General features: G+C 42.7%; 1 pseudogene; it reads left to right on the forward strand.

Moving 5' to 3' along the window:
• The first annotated feature begins 5012 nt into the window (after positions 1-5012).
• Positions 5013-6323, forward strand: LOC118980846 (elongation factor 1-alpha 1-like; annotated as a pseudogene).
• The last annotated feature ends 8803 nt before the right edge of the window (positions 6324-15126 follow it).

A 15126-nucleotide genomic window follows, 5' to 3' on the forward strand; every position in this document is an offset into this window, starting at 1 on the left:
AATATCTCTCAAGGGTCCACATACCCCAAACAAGCAGTGGTGCAGTGGTATGCCTTGTAGATCTTGCTAAGTGACCCCAAGCCCAGCACAAGTGGCAAGTGGCCTCAACTTGCATTGTAACTGCCAGTAGGTGTCTCTAAGCCCAATACAAGCAGTAGCCAATCTTGTCCTGGAACATAGCTTCAATTAAGCAACCACAAGGCTGGCACAAGTAGTAGCTGGCTTCAGATTGCAGTGTAATAAATCTCTCACAGGCACCTCCAAGCCCAGCAAAAGCAGCAACCATGTTCACATCACTCTGCAGCTGCTGCCAGCTGACTCCAAGCTGGGTACAAGCAGCAGCTGGCGTTGGCTGGCACCAGCACTCTACCCAACTGGCTCCAGAGCCAACACATCCAGGGCCACCTTCAGACCACACCAGAGAACAACCCAAGCAGTTCCGTAAACAACACCCAAAGGATACACACAGCTGGCACCAGACACATCCTGCTGTGTGGGTTCAGCCCCTGTAGAACAGCTCATCTACTCTAGTCATGGCCAGACCTCACAGCCAGTTAACCTGAGGGTCAATCCCCACCCACTGACATGCCAACTATAATCAACACACCTGCTGATGTGTAGTTGATCTGCCAACTACAAGAGGAGGGCGCACACATCTCATACAAGGGGATACCCCTGGAGAACTCATCTCAGGTGGAGGGGAGAATGTGCCACTGGGTATCATAGGACACCTTCTGCACAAGTCTTCTTTGTCAAGACTGGCAGACATAGCAGATCTACCTAAAGCCTAGATGTAAACACATGGAAGTAACCAAAATGAAGAAACAAGGAAACATGTTCTAAATGAAAAAACAGGACAAAACTACAGAAAAGAACTACATAAAATAAAGACAAGCAATCTACCTGATTCAGAGTGCAAAGTGTTGGTTATAAGGATGTTCACTGAACTTGGGAGAAACAGCAATGAACTCAGGGAGTACTTTAACAAAGAGCTAGAAAACATAAAAATAGATATAAAACAAAAAAGAACCAGTCAGAACTGCAGAATACAATAAACAAAATGAAGAATACATTGAGGGAAAGAGCAGCTGATAAAAGCAGAGAATAGAATAAGAAACCTCAAAGGCAAGTTAGAATAAAACACAATCAGAATAGCAAAAAGAAAAAAGAATTAAAAAAATGAGAGTAGTTAATGGGACCTCTACAAACACATCAAGCACACCAATGTGATCACCACAGGGACACCAGAAGGGAGATAGAGAGAGCAAGAAACTGGAAACCTTTTTGAAGGAATAATGAAAAAAACTTTTCTAAACTGACTAAGGAAATAGACATACAAGTACAGGAAGCATAGAGAGTCCCAAACAAGATGAATGCAAAGAGGTGTACACCAAGACACATCATAAAATGCCAAAAGTTGAAGACAAAGAGAGAATCTTAAAAGTAGCAAGTGAAAGCAGTTAGTTATATCCAAAGAGGCTCCTATAAGACTCAGCTGATTTCTCAACAGAAACTTTGCAGGCCAGAGGGGATTGGCAAAAAACATTCAAAGTGATGGAAAACAAGAACCTAAAGCCAAGATTACTTTGCCCAGCAAAGCTATCATTTAGAATTGAAGGACAGATAGAGTTACCCAGACAAGAGAAAGCTAAAGAAGTTCACCACCACCAAACCGGTTTTACAAGAAGTGTTAAAGGGGTTTCTTTAAGTAAAAAAGAACTTAGCAAAAGGATAAATTAAATACAGTAGTGAGAGAAATCTCCCTGACAAAGGCAAACACATAAAAAGTGCAGATGATCAAATAATAATAAAGCCAATACAAAGGGTTTTTTTTAAGTTGGAAGATAATGTGAAATTACAACAATAAATTAAGGAATACACACAAACACAAAAGAAGTAAAAAATAATGACAAAAATGTAAATGTGGGGGGGAGTGATCAAAATTGTAGTGAATTTAGACTGTGTTCAAACTTAAGTAGCCATTGATGTAAAATAGGCTGCTATAACCATAGCTTGGTATACACAAAGCACATGGTAAACACACAAAAAACCCTAAACAATAAAGCTGTAAGTGATATAAAAGAAATAAAGAGGCCCTGGCTGGTGTAGCTCGGTGGATTGAGCGCGGGCCTGCGAACCACACGATCGCGGTTCGATTCTCAGTCAGGGCACATGCCTGGGTTGCAGGCTAGTTCCCAGTAGGGGACTCATGAGAGGCAACCATACATTGATATTTCTCTCCTTCTCTCCTTCCCTTCCCTTCCCCCCTAGAGATAAATAAATAAAATCTTTAAAAAAAAGGAAATAAAGAGGTCAGAAAACTACAGAACACTAAAGAAAGAAATTAAGGAAGACACAAATAAATGAAAGCATATACCGTGTTCATGGATTGGAAAATTAACATCATCAAAATGTCCATATTACCCAAAGCAATCTATAAATTCAATGCAATCCCCATCAAAATACCAATGACATACTTCACAGATATAGAACGAGCATTTCAAAAATGTATATGGAACCATAAACGACCCCAAATAGCTGCAGCTATTTTGAGAAAGAAGAACAAAGTAGGAGAGATCACAATACGTGATATCAAACTATATTATAAAGCCTCAGTAATCAAAACAGTCTGGTACTAGCATAAGAACAGATACATAGATCAATGAAACAAAATACAGATCCCAGAGATAAATCTAAGTCTCTAAGGTCCATTAATACTCAACAAAGGGGGCAGAAGCACAAATGGAGTCAAAATAGCCTGTTCAACTAATAGTATTGTGAGATCTGGACAACTACATGCAAAACCATAAAACTTGACCACCAACTTACACCATACACAAAAATAAACTCAAGGTGGGTAAGAGACTTAAACATAAGTCATGACACCATAAAAGTTCTACAGGAAAACATAGGCAGAGAAATCTCAGATATTCAATGCAGCAGTATTTTCACCAATTTGTCCCCTAGAGCAAGGGACATAAAGGAAAAAATAAACAAATGGGACTTCGTCAAATTAAAAAGCTTCTGCATGGCTAAAGAAAATATTAGCAAAATGAAAAGAGACCCAACCATATAGGAAAATATAGTTGCAAATGATACCTCAGACATGGGTTTGATCTCCAAAATATATAAAGAACTCATATGACTCCACTCCAGGATCACAAACAGCACAGGACAAAGGACCTGAACAGACACTTCTTTAAAGAGGACATACGGAGGGCCCAGAGACATGTGAAAGGATGCTCAGGATCACTAGCCATCAAAGAGATGCAAATTGAAACCACAATGAGATACCACTTCACACCAGTCAGAATGGCCATCATAAACAAGTCAACAAACAACAAGTGATGGAGAGGATGTGGATAAAACAGAACCCTAGTGCACTGTTGGTGGGAATGCATGGTGGTGCAGCCACTGTGGAAAACAGTATGGAATTTCATCAAAAAACTAAAGATGGAACTTCCTTTTGACCTGGCCATTCTACTGCTTGGATTATACCCTAAGAATCCTAAAACACTAAAAGAACTGATGCACCCCAATATTCACAGCTTTATTTTTAATAGCCAAGTGCTGGAAATAGCCTAAGTGCCTATCAATAAATGAGTGGGTCAAAAAATGGTGGTACACTTACAAAATGGAGTACTATGCAGCAGAAAGAAAGAAGGAACTTCTACCCTTCATGAAAGTGTGGATGGGACTGGAGAGCATTATGCTAAGTGAAATAAGACCAGCAGTGAGAGACAAATACTATATAAGCCCACCTATTAGTGGAACCTAGTCAACAAAACAAACAAGCAAGCAAAATAGAACCAGAAACATGGAAATAAAGAACAAACTAACAGTAACCAGAGGGGCTGGGGGAGGAGGCAATGGGGGAAAATAGGAAAAGGGTTATCAAGGAACACGTATAAAGGACACATGGACAAGGACAATGTGGGGGGATGATTAAATATGGGAGATGAGGGGTGGGCAGGGCATGGGAGAGTAATGGAGAAAAATGGGAACAACTGTAATTGAACAACAATAAAAAAGAAAGAGAATCTATAAATCTACATTTTTTATAAATGGGAAAACCAGAAATTCTTCCTTACCATAGAACAGCAACCAATAAAGGTAGAAAGAATGATGGAATGAAAACAAATCATTATTTGTTAGTCATCTTAATAACTGATTAAGATAAGAATCATCAATGGATACTGAAATTATTGGGTGAAAGTTTGAAGAGTAATAAGATACTCACATAGTCTCCATTATCCCCTTATAAGATACTTATTCATTATGGAAGGAATTATAATAAGTGCACAATGAAGAACTCTGGCAGACCCCACCTTAACCAAGGGACCAACAGACACCACACGGGGCCAACAGATACCACCTATCTCCTATAGGAGGTACTGGAGAGCAAGGTTGGGGCCAGAGTGAAGCAAGGTAGGCATGTAGGGTTAACCGTCGTGCATTTTTGTGAAGCTGAGAATAAATATCACCTTACATTTTGTGCACAAGATACCTCCTTTATCTTATCCTAGTTGCAGCCCTACTGAAAAGAGCACACCATTACTTTTGTGCTATCCTGGCCAAAACACATAACTGAATCTAAGCACGAGAAAACATCAGACAAACACAAAATGAAGGCCATCCTGCAAAACTGGCTTCTCCTCCTCAAAATATCAATGTCACCAAAGACAAAGATTGAGTAATGATCCCAGATAAAAGGAAACTAAAAAAACACGACAACTGAATGCAACACACAATCAGGGATTTTCTTTTTCTGTAAGTAATACTACAGGGACAATTGTTGAAATTTGGATAAGATTCCCTAGATTAGGTAATAGTAAGGTGTGACAATTATGTAAGAGGATATACTCCGTTTTAGAAAATTCTGATTCAAGTATTAAGGAGCAAATGGGCATTATGCCTGCAACTTACTTTTAAATACCTCAGAAAAGAGTACCATGGGTAAAAAAAATTTTTGTATCAGGTGTCCTGAGAACCATCACTAAATCTAAGCAAAAATGAAGAAAGAAAATACTCATACCAACATTGTTACCATCAGACATGTAGGTTCCAGCAAATCTACCACAGCTGGCCATCTGATATGCAAATGTAGACGGACCGACAAAAGAACCATCCAAAAAATTGAGAAGGAGGTTGCTGAGATGGGGGAAGGGCTCTTTCAATTACGCCTGGGTCTTGGGTAAACCGAAAGCTGAATGTGAGTATGGTATCACCATCAATAGTGAGACCAGCAAGGATTATGTGACCCCCACCGATGCCCTAGGACATAGAGACTTCATCAAAAACAGGCACACCTCAGGCCAACTGTGCTGTCCTCACTGTTGATGCTGGTGTTGGTAAATCTGAATCCATATCTCCAAGAAAGGGCAGACCCGTGAGCTTATACACTGGGTGTGCAACAACTGATCGTTGGTATTAAAATGATTTCACTGAGCTGCCCTACAGCCAGTAGAGATGTGAGGAAATTGTTAAAGAAGTCAATGCCCACATTAAGAAAATTGGCTACAACCCTGACGCAGTAGCATTTGTGTCAGTGTCTGGTTGGAATGGCGACAGCACGCTGGAGCCGAGTGCTAACACGCCTTGGCTCAAGGGGTGGAAAGTCACCCATACAGATGGCAGTGCCAGTACTACTTGAAGCCCTGGACCGAATCACGCCACCAACTCATCCAACCGACAAGCCCCTGCATTTGCCCCTCCAGGGCGTCTACGAAATTTGTGGTTTGGGTACTGTCCCTGTGGGCCCAGTGGAGACTGGTGTTCTCAAGTCTAGGACGGACATTGTTAAAGTCTGTTACCATGAAGCGTTGAGTGAAGCTCTATCTGGAAACAATGTGGGCTTCAATGTCCACAGTGTCTCTCTGTGAAAGATGCTCATCACGGCAATGTGGCAGGTGACAGCAAAAATGACCCGCCAACAGAGGCAGTGGGTGATTATCCTTCATGGCTCAGGTGATTATCCTGAACCATCCAGGCCAAATCCGTGTTGGATATGTGCCTGCGTGGGACTGTCTACACAACTCACATTGTTTGCAAGTCTGCTGAAGGAAAAGACTGATCATCATTCTGGGAGAAAGCTGGAAGATGGCCCAGAGTTTTTAAAATGTGGTGATGCTGCCATCGTTGACATGGTTACTGGCCCATATGTGTGTGTTGAGAGCTTCTCTGACTGTCCTCCTCTGGGTCACTTTGCTGTTCCTGCTATGAGACAAGACCATTGCTGTGGGTGTCATCAAAGCAGTGGACAACAAGGCAGCTAGTGCTGGCAAAGTCACAAGTGTGCCCAGAAAGCTCAGAAGGCTAAATGAACACCATCCCCAATACTTATCACCCCAGTCTTAATCAGTAGTGGAATAAAGGTCTCAGAACTGTTTGTCTCGATTGGCCATTTAAGTTTAATAGTAAAAGACTGGTTAATGATTACAATGCATCATAAAACCTCCAGAAGGAAAGGAGAATGCTTTCTGGACTACTTATTTTTTTCTGTGGGGCAGTTTTTAAGTTATTAGTTTTTAAAATCAGTACTTTTTAATGGAAACAAGTTGACCAAGAATCTGCCACTGAATTTTGAGACCCATTACACAAATTTTATGAGAAAGACAAAAGAATGAGTAAATAGATAAAAAGGATACGCTAAATGTGGTAAAATGTTAACATTTGGAAAATCTGTGCAGAGGGTATATGGAATTCTTGGTGCTATCTTGAAACTCTTCTGTAAGTCTGAAACTGTGTCAAAATATTTTTCAAAGTCAAATATCTAATAGGGGTTCCCTATGAAGAGAATATGAACAATGGGAAGAGGCAACATGTACAAAGCGGAACATTTTTCAGAACAGAAGATCCAAGTCTTCAGTCTAAAAAATCACAAGCAGAATGTCTCTGGTAGATAAATTAAAAACAGGACTGCAACTACAAAAACCAGAACATTGAATTTGAACAGAAAATTTAAAAGCCACCAGAGAGAAAAGACAGAATATAAAAGAATGAGGACCATACTGGCAGCAGACTTCTTGCTAGTAACAACAGCCAGAAGCCAATGGAACAACAGAATAAAGAAAATCACTGTCAAACTGGTGTTCTCTACCAAGGTGAACTACCTTTTGAAGGTTCGGGTATAATAAAGATATTTTTGGATATTTAAAAACTAAGAAAGTTTGCCATTCCAACACCCTCACTGAAAGAGATACTGACTAATATAATCTAAGAAAAAGGAAATAGACCTAAAAGGACAGAACTGGAATAAGATAAGAAAAGCAATGCTGAGCACACAAACTGATAAGCAAGTTGCTAAATATAGGTACAGAGAGACTGAAAAGAGAGACAAAGAGACAGAGCGTGCACATTTCCAGCTAAGCTCACAGGAGATGGATGACGTTCTGCCTTCTCGCTTCGAGTCTTCTACTCTAAACAGATGTTCTTCCTACTGTCTTCTGAGTGCCACCGTTTCCATGTTTGTGCTTTTCGTTGGCGATTTGGGGTTTAAAATGGCTCCCAAGCACAGTCCTGAAAAGCTCTGTCGTGTTCCTCAGCATAAGAAGGTTGTGATGTACCCTACAGAGAGACTATGTGCATTAGATAAGCCTCATTCAGTCTTAAATTATAATGCTGCTGGCGGTTAAGTTCAATGTTAGTGAATCATCAATATACAGGTTGGGGCAAAAGTAGGCTTATAGCCATAAGTACATGGAAAACTTTATTATTATTTATTAATTATCATATTATTTCTCATATGAACAACTATAAACCTACTTTCCCCCCACCCTGTATGTGTAGTAAATAAGCTGTCTTCACACAGGAATACACATAAGACAAGCTTGTGTGCTGATCAGTTGGCAAAACCGCGACCAGAGGCAGCGGGAGCCTGTGCCCGAGTTTCCTCCGAGGGGAGAGTTGGGCGTTTGCTGCCTCAGTGTCGAATTAACGCCACAGAAGCGTGAATGATGAGAATCGGCTCTGGTTCTTTTTCAGTTAATTTAAAATTAGTGTTTATTTTTTATGATTCTGTATTTCTACTTTCTTTGCCTTGTGTTCTGAATTAATTAGATTTTATTCTATGTTTCACTGGCTTTATAGTATGAAAGCATAATAATCTAGAGCTACAATTTGTGAAACAGCCTAAAGTAACTATATTTTGAAACAGGGCTTTTCCTCCCCTGCCAGGATGAAATGTAAACATGCCTGCTAAATGTGCTCCTTGCTAACAATCATATCAAGTAGTTTGAGTTTATTCAGGTCATATAAATGAATCAAGAACAGTCATTATGCTCAGTGGATTGAGCACAAGCCTGCGAACCAGAGGATCGCGGTTCGATTCCCAGTCAGGGCACATGCCTGGGTTGCAGGCCAGTTCCCTGCAGGCCATCTCCCAGCAGGGAACGCACGAAAGGCAACCAAATATTGATGTTTCTCTCCCTCTCTCCTTCCCCTCTAAAGATAAATAAATAAATAAAATCTTTAAAAAAAAAAAGAACAGTCATTATGCTTAGCTCTGCATAAGTGTGTTGTCTGGTGAAAACCTCAAGGTCTGCCCATGTGGCCCATGTGTCCTAAGGGTTGAATTCATTTAAAGTCTGTCTGGAACCTGCAACTTCTTTGGGAATGGGCTGCACTTAAAATGACTGAAATCAAGCTGCTAAATTCAAGAATTCTGAGTTAAATATGCAGATGACATCACCTTATGCTCACAGTAAAGTATTCAGAGTACTGGGTGATGGAAATATTTTCTATCTTGGCAGGCATGGTGTTTACATGGCTGAAAACCTTTGTCAAAATTCATAGAGTATATATCTCAGTAAACCTGACGTCAAAAACAAAAACTAAAAAACAAAAAACAAACCCCCCCCAAGAATCCTGTGGTACTTTGGGAGAAAATAATGCCAAAAGAGGCTAAGAAATGGGTGGGGAGGTTTCTTTATTTTGCCTTATTCTTAGCCAAAAAACTGAGGTAGAAATCTTTATTACTGAACACTTAGTATTAATGGTTTATTTTCCACATTTTCCTCTACAGTACCACTGTTTTAAATTTTTTTAAGATTTTATTTATTTTTAGAGAGGGGGGAAGGGAGGGAGAAAAACACAGATGTGAGAAACATTGATTCCTTGCCTGTCACACATCCCCCTGACTGACCAACTGTTGAGCCTGACCAATGGGTGGCTGGGGGCGGGGCACGGGGGTGCTGGGCCCTGACTGGAAATGGAAAAGGTGACCTTTCATTTTGCAGGATGATGCTCAACCCACTGAGCCACATCAGTCAGGGCTGCAGTGCCATTCTTTACTTTGGAGTTTTAATTGCCTTATGCAACAACTCTAAAATTGTCATCCCAAAACAAAGTTTAATTTACATCCATGAATTAAAAAATGTTTTCAGCCATTCTCTAACATGGTTTAACTCTCAATTCCCAGAACTAACTCATTTGCAAGTGACCATGAGTGAAACAGGAGGATTGAGACGAGAAAGGGAAGCAGAATGCTTCCTTTACGCAACAACCTCTCGTCAGAACTGTTCAGCCCCTTGGTATGTATAAACATAACAGGCAGGTTCACAACCCCGTGCATTTCATGGCTGCTTTCCCTCCCACTACGTTTGCAGGTAAGTGAGTCAATGAAAGGGTTTCCTGTTACTTAATACCCTTTAGGAGGGGTGAATTTAAGAGCTGGAGGAATGAGCCTGCTTGTTTTCTAACACTATTGGATGCCTTTTAAGAGCATGGAGATAGGCAGGTACCTGGGCAGGTGTAGCAGGTGTGACTCTGGTTTCCCTTCGATTAGATGGTAACCCTTTCTAAGGCTCCCAGAAGCTCAGCCAGGAAGAGAGCACCATGTCTGGGAAGGCCCCCTCAATGTCCAGACAGGCCACGTACCTACTCAGTCACTCTTTGCTAGGGCTGGCAGCCACGCTGTGGGCCTGTCCAGAGTTGTCAAGTGGCAGGACAAAGCTGATGTTTCAGGAGTTCTGGAAAATCGATGTAGAGGGGAAGATGCCCGCTTTCACTGTGTACTAGCTATGGCAACCTTGAGGAGCTGTTATTCCTTCTGTGACAACAAAGGAACCCTCAATGGGCCCTGGGCAGGATAAAGTGAGAGAACACATAGGACTGTACATATTGCTGTGACTGGCACCACAGTTAAATAACTTCCTCCTTTCTCTTTATGCTTTATTTGCTAGGAAGAATGCAACTAAGTTTTTGTTTATTTGTTTGAGTTATAAAGTAACTTCTTCTAGTCTGGGTTTTGTCATATAGTTATTCTATCTTTCAGTTCCAATCCTCCCCTTGCTTTTGGTCTGACTCAAAGTCCTCTTTTATTTTCAGACTTTGATGGACATCAGGTCTGAGAAGTTGAAGTTCTTGGTTCTCATTCCTTCTAGTTTGACTGCTTTGGGGAGTGAATGAGCCCAATGACAAGTGCAGACAAGGACCTCGATGGAACAGAGGCAGGGGATGGGCAGGAGCTGGTTCTCAAGCTGGGGCAAGGGGGGAAGACAGTGCTTTTAAGCCATAACTTGCTCGGAGTTGTGTAGGGAGGCCAGACCCGATCCCAGCCCATGTCAGAATTCAGGGGTTCAGAGTGGTGAGTTGGAGTGGGTGGTACTGAGTGGGTGCATGGCAGCATTCTGGACCACCACACGAGGGAGTGCAGGCCTCATGAAAGAAGGAATTCTGAGGACTACACGCAGGTGGGGAAGATTGTGCTTCTATGAGATGTGAAGCTTGTGCAATTTGGGGGACCCACTTTAAGAAAAAAGATAAAAAACAATTCGCTTTCCCAAATGCTCTAAAGCACAGGGTTCTGAGTTTGCCACGGCTCTTCTCAGGGCTTTAGCTGGCCCCAATGCAGCATAAGCTTCAGGAACTTCACGATATGTCCACCTCTGTCCCACAGTTCAGGCTAGAGCTCAAGACACAGTCAGGAGTGGAGGTAAGATTAGGAAGCTGAGGCCGGAGCCCAATCCAAACTACGCTGGACTCATAAACACCAGCTAAGAGAAAGGAGACGGCATGGTGTGCACGTGGGGGTCCAGGGGTCAGTTCTGGTTTTGCCCATTCCAGACTTAGTGCAGCCAGCACACCACCACCCTCTCTCACACCCTGGAAGGCCTGCCTTCGTGGTCATAGGCTGAGCCCCGATTAGTGCAAGGATAGGAAGGGCTCAATGTCCTCTCCGTGTCTTGTGGCCAAGTCAGGCAGAAGGTGAGTCCGATACATATTCATGTACTTGTTCATTCAGAGTAGCCATTGAGCAGCTACTTTATGTGTCTGGGAGGAAAAAAGAATACTGAGGCCCCATCTCTGTCATCAAGGAGCTCACTGTCTAAAAGAATGGCTGACATCTAAATATGATATAGCCAATGTCCCCAAAGAAATCACCTGTGTTCCCCAAGAGTCCATAAGTAGTGAGGATGAATGATCTGGTTTGAGCACCAAAAGTCCGGTGCTTCAAAAAAACCCCTCAGGGCAAACCAGGGCAGTGGTCACTGTAGGTGGGAGGACCAATGACCTGTATTTTTGGAGGTAAGAAGACATCAAGGTCCCTGGACTTAGGCTTGAAGCACCATTCATTTCCCCTTAGGATGTGAAGGGAATGGTGGCCCTCACATACTTTTTGATCTAGCCCGAGGGACTGCACCCACATTTCTTCAGAAGGTGGGAGGCTGGCAACTGAGTCGTGGCCCTGGGCCTGCTGTATGAGGAGTAAGTGGCGGGAGTGAGAGTGGGAGGGAAAGAGCCTGGGAGAGCAGCCTCAGTGGCCTTCCCTGCGGCCAAGCGTGGAATCAGGAGAAGCAGCAGCCAAGCCAGATAGAACCCAGGCCACCAGGCGATGGAGCTCAGAGTGGCAGTGTCCTCTGAGTCAGGAACAACGGACAGATCCACTAGCAACAGGACCTTCAGAGTTTCTGAGCCTTGTGCCGTGTGGCCCCCATGCTCTCTTCTCTGAGAGCAGAGCAGGGTGAGACTGCAGAGTACATAGCAGTGAACATGGAAGAAACACAGTAACCTTTGCTTCTCTAGCCATCTCTCAGACAACTGTCTGTCTAGGTTAGGGAAATCAGCTCTGGGTTTTAAATCTGAGATCTTTGAGTTTAGTTTATCCCATACCCCACACCTGAAAATACATGCTAAATTTTGTGCATATGAACATCTTCTCAGGAAGATAGCATTATCAAGGTCTCAAAATTGTTCAAGATTGGAAACATTTAAAAAACACCGAACTAAGTGGTTGCTAAGGTCCTTGTTTTCACATTCTATGATTCTTTGATACTATTCAACACACTTGACTTGAATTTTGTAATCATAAGTTCGCTGCCACCAATCCATTGCCACCAGGAGCCCCCAGTCTGGGGGGTGGTGAAGGGAGAAGCTTCATTTGAGTGAAACAGCTCAAGGGAAAGTTTGTAACACAGACCAGATAAACGGCTATTGGGAGAAACTGAGAGGATGCTCTACCAGGCAAAGGGAAGGCTGACTTACACGGACAAAAAATTCCTGCCAATTTCTGGCACATGAGGACTCCAAATCTGCACAGTCTGATTGGCCCAAATTGCACTGTTCTGATTTGTTATTATCAAACAGTTGATTGGTCATTAAAGACAGAGCTGTGCAGCTCCAATTCGATGAGGAGGTCTCAGTCCTGTTGGTCAAATTACAATACCAGGAGCTTCTTTATGAGAGCTAACTCACACGGCAGGATGAGTCAGCCTCAGAGCAGGAGGCTGGCAGCTCATTCTGCCACTTTCCTCTGAAGTGCAGTGTGTGTGAGAGGCCTCGGTAAACAGTGGCTGCTAAACTCTGGCTATGAATTTGGGCCCAATTAACCACTAGGAATATTTCTTTCTTGGGTCAATAATTTATATACATGATCACAAAGGAAGTGTCAGGGTTCTAGAAGCCCCCAAATAATCACTTAAACGAAAAGAGGCTAAACATTAAAAACAAGAGAATATAAAACAGCCTTTTTCTGTTGTGAAAGGGGAACTGCGATGGTTAATTTTCTGTGTCAACTTGACTAGGCAATTGGGAACACTGTGTGGGTGCTCAGTTATTTGGTGAAACGTCACTCTAGTTACTGTGAGGTATTTTAAAAAACCAATATTAACATTAAAATCAATAAACATTGAGTAAAGCAAATTACCCTCCATAATGTTGTTGGGCCTTGCCCAATCAGTTGAAAGCCTCATGAGCAAAAATGGAGGTTTCCCAGATAAGTAAGAATACTTACGTCAGCAATATCAGAAACCTGCCTGAATTTCCAGTTTGCTGCCCTAAGAAATTCTGACTCAAGACTGTCATATCAGGTCTTACTTGAATTGGTAGCCTTCCAGCTTGTCCTGGGTCTTGCCAGCCCTCACAAGCATGTGAGCTAATTACTTAAAATAAATCTCAGTCTCTTCCTTCCTATGCTACTGCTTCTGTTTCTCAGGAGGACTCTTATCTGTGCACAATCCATTAGTCATTTATTTCAAATTACAATGCTGGGGATTACATGTATATGACTTAACAAAATGGTCACCACTGGTGAAGACAATCCTAAAGCTATTTGAAATATATGGGTACTGTCGGACGGGTATGAGATATAAAGAGAAAAAAAAAAGTACTCTTCCAGGTGTCTGTTCCAAGATTCAAGTAATATGGCCAAATAACTCCATTTGGTAAAACTGGCTGAAAGCAAGTTGGTTAATGTGACAATCTGGTCAAAAATGAATATCCATATGCTCTCCATCTGGGGAGCATGCCTGTGCCTTTCCCTTCCCTCTTTTCTCCCCCACAGACACACATCTCCTAAACTCTAAGGTTCTCCACCCACGAGACTTGCAACCAGGGGAGCAGTGGGCAGTGGCAATTCCTCAGGGTCTAACCCCCTCCACCTGTGTCCAAGGGCCCCTTTCCCCTGGCTCCCCATTGAGCCAAAGCAGCCCAGCCTAGTCTTCCTGCTACTGCTTCTTCTGTCCTAAGTCCTTCCTTGTTTACTGTTCCCAACTCTAATAAACATCCTGTCAAAAAAAAAAAAAGAATATCCTTTACTATTTAATTAATACACCACCCTGCACTATTAAACGTTTTCACAAAAACAAAAAAACCCCAAACACATATCCATAGCAGTTTTGTGATTTTCAAAAAGAAGGACATTAGTCTATTTCAGGCACTGGTGCTTTGCAGTGCTGCTGGTGGTGGGAAGGTGGCTAAGCAAGCATTAACACTTCCCCACTACCTACATCAGGACCTTTCCCTGGGAGCTGGATCACCCCATGGGAAGGCCCTTGGGTTCCAGCCTTCAGAACTGGAGCTGTGGGAATCTTGACATTTCCACAGGCCTTCTTCCTGCCCACATTTACTTGCCTGTAAGCCCATGCCCTCTGGCAAGCAGTGAAGGGTAAACAGTTTTGGTATCAGCAGGGAGCAGAAGGAGGAGGGAGGGTGGGGGAAAAGGTACTGGGAATAAGAAGCATAAATAGTTGGTAGAAAATAGACAGGGGGAGGTTAAGAATAGTGTAGGAAATGTAGAAGACAAAGAACTTATATGTATGACCCATGGACAAGAACTAAGGAGGGGCGTATGGGTGGGAAGGGGGTGCAGGGCAGAGGGGAATAAAGAGGGGAAACATGGGACAACTGTAATAGCATAATCAGTTATATACATATTATTTTAAAAAGCAGCTTTCAGATTATTGAAAAAGCAGCCATTGGGTTGGAGCTTGATGGTGGAAGCTGCTTTAGTAGGGGGTCCCTTCTTCCCATCAGAGGGCTGGGAAGACCTTACTGGTGCGTTATTTCATTTTGCAAGTACTGACTGTTATGTAGTATATGTGTAAATTTTACCACGTTTTCTGGGGAGAGAAATCTTGGGGGTCACTTTTGAACTTCTCTTCAAGTCACTTTGTCTTGACATTCATAAACGCAACTAGGGTTAAGGGACTCGCGGGCACTGCCTCAGGGCATTTACGAGGAAGACCATTAAAATTATGGGCCAGGTCAAAGGTAAAACCGGTCGGCCTTTGGAAAACCGGACGTGTGCATGTGCGTAGATGCCCTCGCTCCACCAAACTCCAGCTCACCTCCAGGGGCTGCGAGCCCCACGCCGCCGCCTCTCCGGAGCCCACGTCTGGAAAATCTCCC

Source organism: Sturnira hondurensis, unplaced genomic scaffold (genome assembly GCF_014824575.4).
Source record: "Sturnira hondurensis isolate 20B ecotype Veracruz unplaced genomic scaffold, ASM1482457v3 Scaffold0023357, whole genome shotgun sequence".
In the NCBI taxonomy this organism is placed as follows: domain Eukaryota; kingdom Metazoa; phylum Chordata; class Mammalia; order Chiroptera; family Phyllostomidae; genus Sturnira; species Sturnira hondurensis.